The sequence below is a fragment of the Callithrix jacchus genome, chromosome 6, assembly GCF_049354715.1.
Source record: "Callithrix jacchus isolate 240 chromosome 6, calJac240_pri, whole genome shotgun sequence".
In the NCBI taxonomy this organism is placed as follows: Eukaryota; Metazoa; Chordata; class Mammalia; order Primates; family Cebidae; genus Callithrix; species Callithrix jacchus.
The window spans coordinates 18,632,192-18,646,346 of record NC_133507.1 but is presented as its reverse complement, the minus strand read 5'-3'; the positions used below and the strand labels follow the sequence as shown (position 1 = coordinate 18,646,346).

The 14,155-nt window shown below is 53.2% G+C and overlaps 1 long non-coding RNA gene across 49 annotated transcripts in view; it reads right to left on the bottom strand.

Moving 5' to 3' along the window:
- LOC118154474 (uncharacterized) overlaps nt 1-14,155 on the bottom strand; it is a 158,799-nt gene that overhangs the window by 61,240 nt on the left and 83,404 nt on the right. For 45 of the 49 annotated variants that reach the window (XR_013518681.1, XR_013518655.1, XR_013518664.1 and 42 more), the window contains 2 exons: nt 3,335-4,320; nt 2,245-2,362 (listed from right to left, as the gene is read on the bottom strand). This is a non-coding gene — a long non-coding RNA (uncharacterized LOC118154474). The remainder of the gene's footprint in view (nt 1-2,244; nt 2,363-3,334; nt 4,321-14,155) is intronic. The other 4 variants (XR_013518636.1, XR_013518641.1, XR_013518642.1 and 1 more) reach the window with 4 other exon arrangements.

The following is a 14,155-nucleotide window of genomic DNA, read 5'->3' as shown; positions in this document are numbered from 1 at the left end:
ATATACATACATATATATGTATGTATATGTATTTACATATGTATGTATGTAAATTTGTTTCATTTTAGTTCTAGAGTCTTTTTTTCTTTTTGAAAAGTGGTGTTAAGTTGCAGTTTCTCCCCCCCCAACACACACCTGTGTTTCAATCTGTTTTAGATCATTCTCTAATTCAGTGGTTCTCAAGTGTGGTCTGGACCATCAACATCACCATCATCTGGGAACCGACTTGCTAGAAACACTTGAATGAATGCCTCCCAACCTGCTGACTCTGAAGCACTGGGAATGGGCCTGTCCATCTGTGTTTTAGCAGGCCTCTGGGTGATCCTGATGTATGCTCAAGTTTGATATCCACGGCTCCAATTTACTTATTTATTTATATTTTTTGAGATGGAGCGAGAGCTCTGTTGCCTAGGCTGGAGTGCAGTGGCATAATCATAGCTCTCCACAACCTCAAATGCTTGGGCACAGAAGATCTTCCCACCTCAGCCTGAGTAGCTGGACTACAGGTGCACACCACCACACTCAGCTAATTTTTTAATAATAGAGACAGGGGTCTCATTATTTGCCCAGGCTGTTCTCAAACTCCTGGCCTCAAGAGATCTTCCTGCCTCAGCCTTCCAAATTGTTGGGATTACAGGTGTGCACCACCATGCCGGCCCCCTACTCTAATTTATTTAACTATTGCCCTGGTGACATTCAGGTTGTTTCCAATTTCTTGTTATCTGTGCTACCATAGAGCCTTTTTTGTGTGCTTTTGCATCCTGTAAGAACATCTCTTCTCTCTTAAAATATTCTTGGTTAATTTTTCACGTTGGCTCTTCCAGATGAGTGAGTCTGCTTGTAAATTCCAATCTCAGTGGGATTACATTGAATATGTGCTTTAATTTGGGAAGGATTGACATCTTGACAATATTGAGTTTTCCCATCAAATATTGAGATCCTACAGGATTTTTAAAGTATAAGTCATACAATTATACGTAATTTCGATATGCTTTCTTATTATCCCAAATGTAACAATTGTAGAAGATACTATAACGGTCTTCTCTTATCCCTGAATTTTATGCAATTAGGAACATAATCATGAAGGGTCAAGTGTATGATCTTCTTGTTTTTCTTGGGATTGTCTCATTTCTTATGTTGGACTCTGAACTGTTACTCAGTTACGCTTATGTCTCTTTTTGAGAGCAAAGAAACCTTTCCCAGAAATCCCCCAATAGACTTCTCCCCATGTTCTCTTGGCTATGACAGTTTTAAAACGTCGCCCTTGAATTATCTGATGCCCCTCCCTTTGAGAGCGAGGTCTATCCCCTCCCTTGAATCTGAGCTCGGTGGGTCAAGCTCCTGCCTGATCGACAGACTAGGACAAAAGTGACACTGCCAGTTTCTTAGGGCCTAGACTGTAAAAACTGTTTCCACTTCTTTTCTCTTGGGACACTCACTCTTGGAACCCAGCCAAGCAGGAGTCCCCTGGCCCCAGCCTAGGCTGAGTGACCAGTCTGCAGCTGGCACACCTTGCCAGCCGCGTGAGTGAGCCCTCCTGGAAATGGCTCCTTAAGTCCTAGTCAGCTTGACCCAGCTGATACCATATGGCAGAGAGAAGCTGTCCCCACTGATTCCTGCCCCAGTTACAGATGTGTTGAGCAAAATAAACGCTGCTGTTTTAAGTTTTGAAGTAGTTTGTTCAGCTGCAGTAGGTGACTGTGCCAATGGCCAATGCCTAAACAACTCACAGGTCTGGGGACCGGGACATCTATGAATTATTGAAACCACCCAGAACCCCCCCCCAGAGGCTGGGACTGGTGCTATTAACAGGACTGGGCTAACCTGTGGCCGGGTGCAGTGGCTCATGCCAGGAATCTCAGCGCTTCAGGAGGCCGAGGCCGGCAGATCACTTGAAGCAGGAGTTCAAGACCAACCTGGCCAACAAGGCGAAACCCCGTCTACTAAAAATACAAAAATAGCCAGGTGTCATGGCACATGTCTGTAGTCCCAGCTACTTGAGAGGCTGAGGCAGGAGAATCCTTGAATTCGGGAGGTGGAGGTTGCAGTGAGCCCAGATTGTGCCACTGCACTCCAGCCTGGGCAACAGAGTGAGACTCCATCTCAAAAAAAAAAAAAAAAAAAGGCTGGGCAAGGTGGCTCACACCTGTAATCCCAGCACTTTGGGAGGCTGAGGCAGGCAGATCACCAGGTCAGGAGTTCAAGACCAGCCTGACTAACATGGTGAAACCCCATCTCTCCTACCTGGGCATGGTGGTGTGTGCTTGTAATCCCAGCTCCTCGGGAGGGTAAGGCAGGAGAACTGCTTGAACCCGGAAAGTGGAGGTTGCAGTGAGCCAAGTTCACACCACTGCACTACAGCCTGGGTGACAGAATGATACTCCGTCTCAAAAACAAAGATTACTCTTTAAGTTGCCCAGCAAGTCAGTATACATAGTATTGAAAAGACAAATCTTTACAGTAATATGCATGTATAAATGTATCACAGACAGTATACATAGTATTGTATACACAAGTGTTCACGGTAATATGCATGTATAAATGTATCACAGATATATAATGTGTCGTATGCAAGAAAGAGTGCATATCCAACTGGACTTGCACAGTATTTTTAATTAAAAACATCTTGAGTGAGAATTGTTACATGCCTATCAATTAAATGCATACAAGATAAACACCACTATAAATGCCAGGAGAAGGACTCAATCATTGTAACACAAAGGAATGAGTCTGGCCTATCTGCTCATCTTTCCCCCCAGACATCTCCCCTATTGGCCGAGTTTTGTTTATCTTTCTCTTGTGCCTGAAATGCCCCCACCTGAGTTGCTGAGAACAAGACAGTGAAGTGTCCCAAAGGCCGTAGTTAGGAGCAGCACACCAGTACCTGATACGTGTTCCAGCCTCTCTACAGTTGGCTGTTACCCCCAGGTGTAATGAAAGGTCACTTAGTGGAGGGCCTGGATACACCAGGGGCTGCACTTGGAGCATAAATTGTGTGTGTGTGTCTGTGTGTGCGCACAGGTGAGCCCACGCACGCATGCACGCATTTATCTGTGTGGGGACTTGTGAAAAGCTGTGTCATTAAGGACCTGGCATTTCTCATGTTCCTAAGAGATGGAACCATGGCATGATGCCAACCAGTAGCCCCAGTCCCATTCACCGAGGTAAGGGAAGGATGGGGAGCCCCAGTATTTTAAATCCCATCCCCTAGACTGTATTTGAGGGTACTGTAGGGAAGGGGAATTTTATATTTCACTTGACCCCCTCCTGGGCTGTTACCCTAAAAACTAATAACATTTCTTTAATTTTAAGAATTTGAAAAATTGTGTCTCACCTGTTCCCAAATAAATGTAAACTCCTTTGATGTGCAAGTGGGGTCTCACGTCTACAGCTCCTCCCTGGATCTCAGCATGAGCTCCGCTTCTGCCTTTCAGAGCGTGGTCTAGAGCAGGTGAGTTCTGGAAGTCTGCATCGTGGGCCCTGCACGGGGTAGCTCTGGCTTCATCTGGGCTTCAGATGCAGGTGCGCGTGGCCCAGGCATCATGGCGAAGAGCAAATGGTCTGGGAGGGCGCTGATTCTCACGCTTAGAGCCTGAGAACCACAGAGACACCCCTCCACCCCCTCCCATGTCCCGCCCCCAAGGGCACCACCCACATCTGGAGCTCTGAGCTCCCTGCCTTCTCACCTCCTCTCCTCTCACCTCCTCTCCTCTTGGCCTCTTTCCTGTCTGGGCTCTGTCTCCGTCTCTCTGAGTCTCTCTCCCATCTCTCTCCAGGCAGCCCCATTTCCTGTCTCTTTCTGATCCTCCCTCTTTCTCTCTCTCTATACTCATCTGATTCTTCCTCTTTCTCTCCTCCTTTCTCTCTTCCTCTCTGCTCACTTGTCTCCCTTCCCTCCTTCTCTCTCTCTTTTTGTTCTCTCTGTGGCTCTCTCTTTTTCTGTCTTTCCCACTCTGGTCTCCTCTTGCCCTCTCTGGAGGACGCTGTAGGATCATGCCAAACCCAGAAGGAAGGTCAGGGCACCCTGCGGGGCCAGCACAGCCTGCCATTAACCTGTCACTTAGTACCTCCAGCCTGGGAAATAGCAGGGCTCAGGAAAGGGGAGGAATTGCAGTCGCTGGAGATGGGCATCTCCGTTGGGATTGTCAACCAAAAGCAGAAGCCACACAGCCCGCAAGCTGCAGACCTGCTCCAGGCACCACGGAGGACTGGCAACGGTTTCTGGGCACCAGCTCCTCGCTGCAGCCCTCTTCTGGCTTCAGGGCAAGGGGCTCAGAGGGAGAATCTGAATTCATGTGGCCATGTTGGAGCTTCTGTTGCCTGCAGAACAAGAGGAGGAATTCAGTGAGGCAAAAACCAAAAGCCTCAAACTCTGCACTCTGCGGGCTATGAATCAGCATTCTTTAATTGGAAAACTTCCCGCTTTTTAAAAGTCTGTTTCCCCCTGAGAGTCTGGCCCCACTGGGCTTACCCTGGTAGATCATTGCACATCCCTGTCTCCCCAGCCCCTCCTCGGGGAACTTGGATGCCCCCTACGGTAACCTGCCTGACCTCTCTCAGCTCCCAACCGTGTGGTCTCTGGCAGACCAGAGTCTCTGAGCAGGGGTAAAGACCCAAGGGCTACCACCTACTAATCCTGTGACATTGGACGAGACGTCCCTGCTTCCTGGGCCTCCGCTTTCTAATCTGTAAAATGGGAGTTTGGTTGAGCCCAGCAGCAGGAATGACCTCTTCTATTTTTTCTTTTAGAGACAGGGTCTCACTCTGTCACCCAGGCTGGAGTGCAGTGGCAGTGGCATGATCACAGCTCACTGTAATCTCAAACTTCTGGGCTCAAGGGATCATCTCGCCTCAGCCTCAGTAGCTGGGGCTACAGATGTGCACCACAACACCTGGTTAATTTAAGAAAAAAATTTAAGAGATGAGGTCTCAGTACGTTGCCCAGACTAGTTTTGAACTCCTGGGCTCAGGCAAGTCCCCACCTCAGCCTCCCAAAGCCCCAGGGTTACAGCTGTGAGCCACTGTGCCTGGTAGGACTTACCTTTTTGAGCATCTGATGAAAGCTATTGAGCTTCTTCCTAGAGAAAGAAACCTGTGCATAGATATGCCTGTGACTTTGGAGGCTCGCATGTCCCTCCCCTGGGGCCTTGGGTCCCGGGCTGAGAACCCCTGCTTCAATACCAGGCCCTTCACCTTCCATCTCAGCCAACTGAGTCTGGGTTCAGGTGCACCCACTGGCTCCATCTGACTGCTGGGAGACACCCCCTTTCCCGGTAAGCCAGGGCTCTGCCCGTTTCAGCTGCCATCCCTGCAGTCCATCAACATGCAGGAGGGGTCTGGGCTGGCGCTAGATTAGCATAGAGCACTCCAGGAGGTAAAGGCCCACCGGGTGGCCTCTATCTGCAGCACCCGCCTTTGTCCTAGCCCAGGGACCAAGCAGGAGAGCCCAGGCGGCTCCTACACTTTTGACTGCCAGATGAAAAGGGGCGACATAAAGCGGCTGCCCGGGCCAAGCATGGGGGCGCTTTGTGTCCCTCCAGACGGAGTTACAGACGTCTGTGAAACATCAATTACAGCTGAATAAAGACGTCTGCTCAGCCCAGACGCGCCTCCTTTCAGCTGGGAGGTATTTCCAGGCCAAACCGGGGATGCCTTTGGCAACCTAATTTGTGACTTTGTAAGCAGCCCTAGCATTCATCACACCCAGGGAGGATGGGAACGGGCTGGGCTGGGCCGGCCCAGTGCACAGTGTGGCTCCAGGAGGTGTCCTGGAATGTGGGAGGGGGTGGGGAGACTAAAGAGCCACTGACCTCCCTTTCCGTCTCCTCCAGGCCGGGATGGTGGGGAGGTGCCAACTGGGAGCCACATGAATCCCCTGTATTACCCAGGCGCCCTCCCCAGGGCCTTCGTTCATGCTGAAGTTGTTCCTAGATTTAACAAATCAGGGTTCACTGGTTCTTTTCCCTGACGGGCTGGTGTAATGTGTTGTAAGGGGACAGTCAAAAAGAAAGCCTCAGACTCAAGTCCCATGGCTACCAGAAAAGCTGAGCCCATTCCTCGACATCACTGAGTCCCAGGCCCAATCCTGGCTCCCCACCCTCTTGCTGTGATAGATGAATAAGGCTGCATTTGCATAAGTCCCTGCCCATCAATTACTTGCAGCCGGAAACAATTCTACCTGACAGTCTCCCCGGCCTTGCACTTTCAGGGTGACAGAAGAGGTTGTGCCACTGAGAGCCACCTTGGGAGCAGGTGACAGGGCCATGATGCGCATGAGGACCCAGGACGGCACTGGTTCAGGGCATGGAGCTGGGCTGCCCCTTTCTCAATGGCGGTGGTCTCTGGGTTGCCCTTGCCCCAGGAAACCTGATCCCTGAGTGGTGTTTGGGAGCAAATGCATTTCCTGAGGAACCCCATGCACCCAGGGGCACTTGTCCTGAAACGAGCCCAGCAGGACCAGGCCAATGACCCTTTGCTCCGCATGTGTCAGGCCCTGAGCAGAAGCCAGTGAGTCACCTTTTACGGGGGTATGGAGGAGAAAGGGCCCTGATAATAACCTTCTTGCTTCCTAAGCCCCCATTTCTCACCCCATCTTAGATGAGGTAGAAGGCCCCAGAAAGCTGAGAGGAAGCCCCATGATCCACAGGACTCAGAGGCAGCCAGCAGCGTGAGGAGGACCACGGCCTCCAGCCAGCCGGCATGGATATAATCCCGGCCCCACTGCTCACCGGCTGGGGGAATTCAGCGAGTCACTTACTTTCCTGTGCCTCGGTTTCTAGACTTGCAGGCCCTGGCACACCGGGGCAGGCAGCAGGGCTAGGGTTCCAACCCAGGGTGGCCTCCTGAGCTCTTGTGCGCCCCACTCCCCAAAGCCCTGGGAATGTGGAGCCTCAGCGCCTGCTTTGGACCAGGACTGCGTCAGGTGATGGCTGGGGGGGGGGGCAGCCAGGGAGGGGGCTGTCCAGGGATGGAGGAGCCCAGGGATGGAGGAGTCCAAGGACAGGGAGCCCAGAGATGGAAGAGCCCAGGAAGGGGAGCCCAGGGTTGGAGGAGCCCATGGAGGGGAACCCAGGGTTGGAAGAGCCCAAGGAGGGGAGCCCAGGGTTGGAGGAGCCCAGGGAGGGGAGCCTAGGGTTGGAAGAGCCCAAGGAGGGGAGCCCAGGGTTGGAGGAGCCCAGGGAGGGGAGCCTAGGGTTGGAAGAGCCCAAGGAGGGGAGCCCAGGGTTGGAGGAGCCCATGAAGGGGAGCCCAGGGATGGAAGAGCCCAGGGAGGGGAACCCAGGGTTGGAGGAGCCCAGGGTTGGAGGAGCCCAGGGAGGGGAGCCCAGGGATGGAGGAGCCCAGGGATGGAGGAGCCCAGGGTGGGAAGCTCAGGGATGGGGAGCTCCCTCCTTTCCTCCAGCTCCTCCTCTCCTGGGAGTCATTCAGGCCTGTCTGTGCCCTGCTCCTGCCTGTGGCTGAGGCATCTGTAATGTGAGGAAGACCCAGGCCTGCGTGTGCCAGGTGTGCCTGCGTGCCTACAAGTGCATGTTGTGTGCGAGACTGCGTGTATGTGATTGTGAATGTGCACGTGCCACAGACACATATGGCTGGGGCAGAGACCTTCAACCTGCCTGACCCTCTGGAGGTGCAAGGCAAAGGGGGGCCACAGCCATGTCTGGATGATTGGGTGAGTCCTGACGTGAGCCCAGCTAAGTAAGGCTGGATGCCCCGGAGGAAGGAAAGGGAAGAGAAGGCCCAGCATGGCCTTCAGCCCTGGACACTCATGCGGCCAGGCCACAAGTGGTGTTGTCTCAGTACACGCACCTCCTGTGATAGTGTGTACCCAGTGGGGTGGGCAGGTACACCTACGAGAATGGGAATCTTCTGCTGGGGGTTGGTGATTTGTAGGGGCTTTTAAGTAAGCCTATACCAGATCAATAAGATGTATAAGATCATTCAGATTCGTTTTTTGAATAGCTAATACTTCTTTTTTTGAGACGGAGTTTCACTCTTATCACCTAGGCTGGAGTGCAATGATGCAATCTTGGCTCACTGCAACCTCCGCTTCCCAGGTTCAAGCAATTCCTGCCTCAGCCTCCTGAGTAGCTGGGATTACAGGTGGCCACCACCATGCCCAGCTAATTTTTGTATTTTTAGTATAGATGGGGTTTCACCATGTTGGCCAGGCTAGTCTCGAACTCCTGACCTCAGGTAATCCAATCTGCCTCAGCCTCCCAAAGTGCTGGGGTTACAGGCATTGAAAAGCTAATACTTTCATCTAGTACAAAAAAAAGTTTTGTGGTGAGAAGTCTCCTTTGCAGCCTTGTCACCCGTCTGCTCAGTTCTCACCACTCCCTACAAGATAATCACTGTTATTAGTTTCTTATGTATCCTTCCAGAGCTTCTTTGTAGATAAACATGGACAAAGAAGAATGCGTGACAATGCAAATGTGACTCGTATTTTCACACAAAGGTGGCATAGTGCACTGGGTCATGCCGTTTTTCTTTATGGTAGAGAATCACGGGATCTTTTCAACCTTTATCAGAGCAAGGAGGTTGTTCTCATTCTCTTACTCAGCTACATGGTTTTACCCAAACTCATCCTCTCTGGAGGCTCATTTGGGTGGTTTCCAACCTTTTTCACAAATGAAGTTGCAACAAATCGTCTTGCACTCTCACAGTGCGAGTGTGCCTGTAGGATACAGTCCCAAGATGGGGCTTGCTGGGCCAGAGCTTATGTGCATTCGTGATGTTGCCAGTCTTGCCACATTGCCCTATGGGCAGCAGGTGCCACCTCCAGACCACAGGCTATTATTAAGGTCTTAACCAGGTGGGTTACTGACTATTTAGGCCTGGGTTTCCCTCAGAATCAGCTCCCCGCTGGAGATCAGGAGATTTTCTTTTGCAGCAAGCTGGCTTTCCCCTTCCTCCAGCCCTGGTCCAGGCCCACACTAAGCCATGCATGCATCTTGGCTTAGCCAGCAGCGAAGGGCCTTTCCAGTGTTCCTAGCCCAGGGGCCTCCACAACACACACAGCAGCCCTGTTCATGCTTGTGTCTGCCTCCCTTTCTCTCCTGCCCCTTTTCTCTGAAACAGTCAGTATGGATGGAGCCCCTTTGCCCCCAACCGCCTGCCACCACCACACAAATACACAAAAATCCCTTCTGAAAAATGCAACAGTAGAACCCTAAAGGAAGAAGTACATGTTTCCATGTTTACTAGTCCACAGATCCACCAGCGCCTACTATGAAGCCGGCACCTGCTGAATGCTGAAAATGTGACCTATGATGTCAGTCAAGTCTCTTGACATTCAGGCTCCAGTGTCCTCTTGAGTAAAAAGGTGTATGGGCTCCGGGGATTCCAAGTTTCCTTCTAGCTCCAATGACCTGCCACCCTGAATCGTGCTGTCATTGCGCATACACCTCAACGGAAGAAGGCTTGGAAACATTCCACGGGCTGGCAAATGATGGCACCTGTTCGCAAGACAGGCTTCAAAGCGATCAACCCAGAAAGCCCTTTGCAAGTTGGTGAAGACTGTTGTGTGTGTGTGCGCATGTGTGGTGTGTGTGTGTGTGTGTGTGTTCAGTGGGGTCTCCCATGACTTCCTGCCAACGACGTGAAGGCTAGGTTTTCAATCAGCCTGTCCTTTTTTGAAATCCTGATGTGACCACTTCTGGATTTTGTGAATTTGTGCCTCTCCTTGCCCCTTTGTAGAAATGGGTGACTTCACATTTCTGTCAGGTGCCTATTGTGAAAATTGAATGAGATGTTTCGACTACAGTGTTGGTACTGAGCAAGTGCTCAGCAAACAGGACCTGGCTTCCTGGGAGTGTCTGAAAGCTGGCTTCTGGGCGCTAGGCAAGGGCAAGCCAGGGTCGGGCTCGGAGGCGGACCAGCCCGGTGCCTCCCGGCTAGGCTGCTGGTGAGTCTGGCGCCGCTGGGGAGCAGGGGCCCTGCGCTCTCCCTCCAAGGCGTCTGGACAGGCCGGGAGGCAGCGAGGCGGGCTAGTGACAGCTGGGAAGGTTTAATTGCTCCTCAGTGGCTTGGGAGCGCCTCCTCCCTCGCTGAGGAGCTGCATTTCAATGTGAGGAGAGTGGGAAGTGGGATGCCGCTCAAAGGGGCTACAGTGATTAATCATTTAAAAAGCAAGATCTTAATTACAGGCCGCAATTTTTGCTATTTAAGGAGTCCATTAGTTGCCAGAAAGAAGAAGAAAAAATTATCACAGGTTATTCTCCTCGGAAAGTGGAGTGGAGGGAGGAGGGACAGCAGGGGAGGGAATCAGCTGCTGCTTCAGACGGGGTGGGGGGCAGGGGTCCGACCCCAGAAGAGGCCTGGGCAGGAGCAGGATGGGCCTTACCTTGCTGTGCGGGGAAGTGAAAGAGCTGCTCAGAGGCCCCTCTCCCCAGCTCCTCCCGAGCCCTGGCCTGCCTGGAATCCCACCTGTGGGTGTCCCGGGAGACCTCCTCCTGGGCGTGGCAGCTGGTGGGCAGCCCCGCCCCGCCCCCACTGACCCCTGACTCCGCCCTACTCAGGATGCAGGGTTAATTGCCAGACCCTCCCCTCTGACCCCTCTGTGGGTTTTAGTCTTGTCTGGTCTCTCAGCCCCCAGGGGACACAAAGGGGACTGGTGGGGCAACAGTGTTCCGAGTCAGATAAAAACAACCAAGCTTTAGTGGATTAATTGACTGATCCTCTGGGGCTAACAGGTCGGAAGATCAAGGCCCAGCTTCCCCACCCTGGCCAGCTAGAGGTCGGGGCACATGACTGCCTCCGAGGAGGGCACTGCTGCCCGCCCGGGAAGTCCAGATCTCAGCTCCAAGCCTCCTTCTGAGCCCTGGCCGGCAGCGCGCTGGAACCTAGAAAACAGCCCCAGTGACAAAGGGGGCCCCACCAGGGCAGGATGAGCCCCAGGAATGCCAGAAACCCCAGTCCAGATTGTGGTGTGCCTGATGCTACAAGTGCCCACAAAATCAATAAAATGGAAAGTGTGAGCTGGAACCAGGCTTCCCACGGTCCTTATTCCTATGATACCACATGTTTAAGACACGCTTGGAAACAAGCTGCAGAATTGACCAGCCTACCCAGAGGAAGCGTTTATTCCCGCCAAGCCTCCTGGAGACTGGGAGTAAAATAAATGAAATCTCTTCTGCAAACAGTCCCCGCTGCTGGACGGATTAAATGGCTCTGTGTGTGTGTCTCCATCAGCCTCAGCTGTTCAACATGTAGGCCCCCAGAGGGCAGGCTGTTCAGTTGGATTGAATGATAACTCAGAAGGGTTAGCATAGGATGTGGGGGCATGGGGAAGAGCAGACCCTAGCCACAGACCGACAGACTGGGTTTGAAATCAAAACACCCCAACTGATTTCCTGGTGACTCTATCTCGGTCCCTGCCGCCTCCACCCTCAGACCCACCTACCATACCGCTGAGGGAGGAGAGTGCCTGTCCCTTTAATTACACAAACCTACCCCCAGCTTCTTCTGGTCCCCTGTCAACCTCCGCCAATGCTGATTAATTACAGGGTTAGGCACCCAGAACAGGCAGTGACCAGTGAAAGGCACTGGTCACTGCCTTGAAGGCACAGTAATCAGCAGCTTTTAGCTTGTCACTCTCTTGACACTCTGCTTAGACCAGGAAATGGCAAACATGACGGAAATAAGGACTTTCTTAGCTGTTTCCTCCTGTCCTCATGATGGAATGATGGGCAGGCAGGGACTGGGACTGCAGGATAGAGAAGGGTGTGGGACATTTGGAAGGCTTCTACTGGCTGCCACCCAGGCGGGTGACCTGCGGTCCTTGGGGCGACTGTGGACTGTAGCCCAGGACTGCTGGCTGCGCCTCCACACACAGGTCTCTTTGCAGGTCATCCAGGCCTCTCATCTGCCACTGGGGATGGAATCCCGGCTCTACCTGCTTCCAAGAGCTGACCAACGTCCGCACCAGGGAAGGTGCTTTAACCACAGAGAGTTTCCAAGGGCTTCGGGTGCCAGCCCACCCTCTCTCCTGATAGATAAGGCCTGTGCCCATCTCAGCTGCTGGACCCGGCCACCCTCTCTCCTGAAAGGTAAGGGCTTTTCTGTGCCCATCTCTCCTGATGGTCCCTGAAAATTTTTTGTGAAAATTAGGAAGGGGCGCCCCCTTGGGGCAGATGCAGCCCTCACAGGGCACAGAGCTTAGAAACTGGGGGAAGGCAGGATTTTAACCCAGCACAGCCCCTCAGGGGCCTTTTAAAGGCGTTGCCAGGCACATGCTTCCCTCAGTCTTCACAGCAGCCCCTAAGACAGGCGGGTTGGTATCCTGCACACGGAGAAATGGACACTCCCTGTTCTAGGGTGCTCCCTGCCAAGGGCCTCACGGGGCCTAGGACCTAGAGTCTCCTCTCTTCTAGTTAGACACCCTGCAAGCAGCCACACCTCCCCAAACCCACGGAGATTTAGGATGGCATCAGGACCCAGTCATGAAGCAGGGGGCAGGTGACTCCTGGGCACCCCAGCGACCCAGGGGGCGGCAGGATGCAACCAGAACCTAGAGCCCCTGCCCTACCCTCAGTGACACAGAACATCCTCTACAGCCCCTGCCCTACCCTCACTGACACAGAACACCCTCCACAGCCCCTGCCCTACCCCCACTGACATAGAACACCCTCTATAGCCCCTGCCCTACCCTCAGTGACACAGAACACCCTCCACAGCCCCTGCCCTACCCTCACTGACATAGAACACCCTCTATAGCCCCTGCCCTACCCTCAGTGACACAGAACACCCTCCACAGCCCCTGCCCTACCCTCACTGACATAGAACACCCTCTATAGCCCCTGCCCTACCCTCAGTGACACAGAACACCCTCCACAGCCCCTGCCCTACCCTCACTGACATAGAACACCCTCTATAGCCCCTGCCCTACCCTCAGTGACACAGAACACCCTCCACAGCCCCTGCCCTACCCCCACTGACATAGAACACCCTCTATAGCCCCTGCCCTACCCTCAGTGACACAGAACACCCTCCACAGCCCCTGCCCTACCCTCACTGACATAGAACACCCTCTATAGCCCCTGCCCTACCCTCAGTGACACAGAACACCCTCCACAGCCCCTGCCCTACCCTCACTGACATAGAACATCCTCCACAGCCCCTGCCCTACCCTCAGTGACACAGAACACCCTCCACAGCCCCTGCCCTACCCTGTGACACAGAACACCCTCTACAGCCCCTGCCCTACCCTCAGTGACACAGAACACCCTCTACAGCCCCTGCTGTATCCTCAGTGACATAGAACACCCTGAGCGGCCTCATGTGAGCCACTGCAGCCCGGCTCCAGAGCACATGAGAGGGTCCCAGGCACTGCTAAGGACTCTGACCACACGGCACCGCAGTACCACGGACCCTGTGAGACGCAGGAACCCAAGCAAGATGGCAGAGTCTCACCTGTACACAGCAAACTTCCCACCCTGGAGCTGGCCTGCCCCCTGCCCGCCTCCCCATCCCTCCCTGCTTTTCCTGTAGGGTCAGTGGCTTTCAAGCCTGGTCCCAGGCGGGTGGGGGCTGGAATCTTCACTAGGAGAATCCCTGCACCAGCACCAGCAATGACTGGATGCCAAATGTTGGACTCCTTTTTTCATTTATATCGTATCCACAAATACTTCTCTAACCAGGCACCAGGCCCTGCCTGAGTGCTTGGGATCCATCAGTGAAAACAACAAAGTCCCCTGCAGTCTTGGCGCTTACGACCGAACTTGACTCAAAAGCGCAAATGGGTGGGTTGGCGTCTTGGTTGGCTTCATTCCTTTGCTCAAATGTCGCCCTCTGAATGAGGCCTTCTCAGGCTCCCCGTTTACAATGGTGGCCCCATGCCCTACCCTCACCTTGCCACTTCATTCCTCACTTTCAGCTCGCCTCTGTATCTATTTATCTCATTTGTTGCCCACCTTCTCCTCCAGAATGTCAGTTCTGCGAGGCAGGGATGGTCGTCTGTTTGGTTCAGAGCCATGTGTCATGATGCCCGGATCATCATACTCAATAAAAGGGCTCAAGAAACGTTGTTGAGTAAGTGAGTGACACTCAGCCTTACTTCACTGGCCGTGGCTCCTTCCCATGCAGCCCCAGACCCTCCCAGGCCTCTCTCACAGGTGCTCCTCCCAGGCTGTGGTTTGCTCTGCCCTCCTGGCTCCAC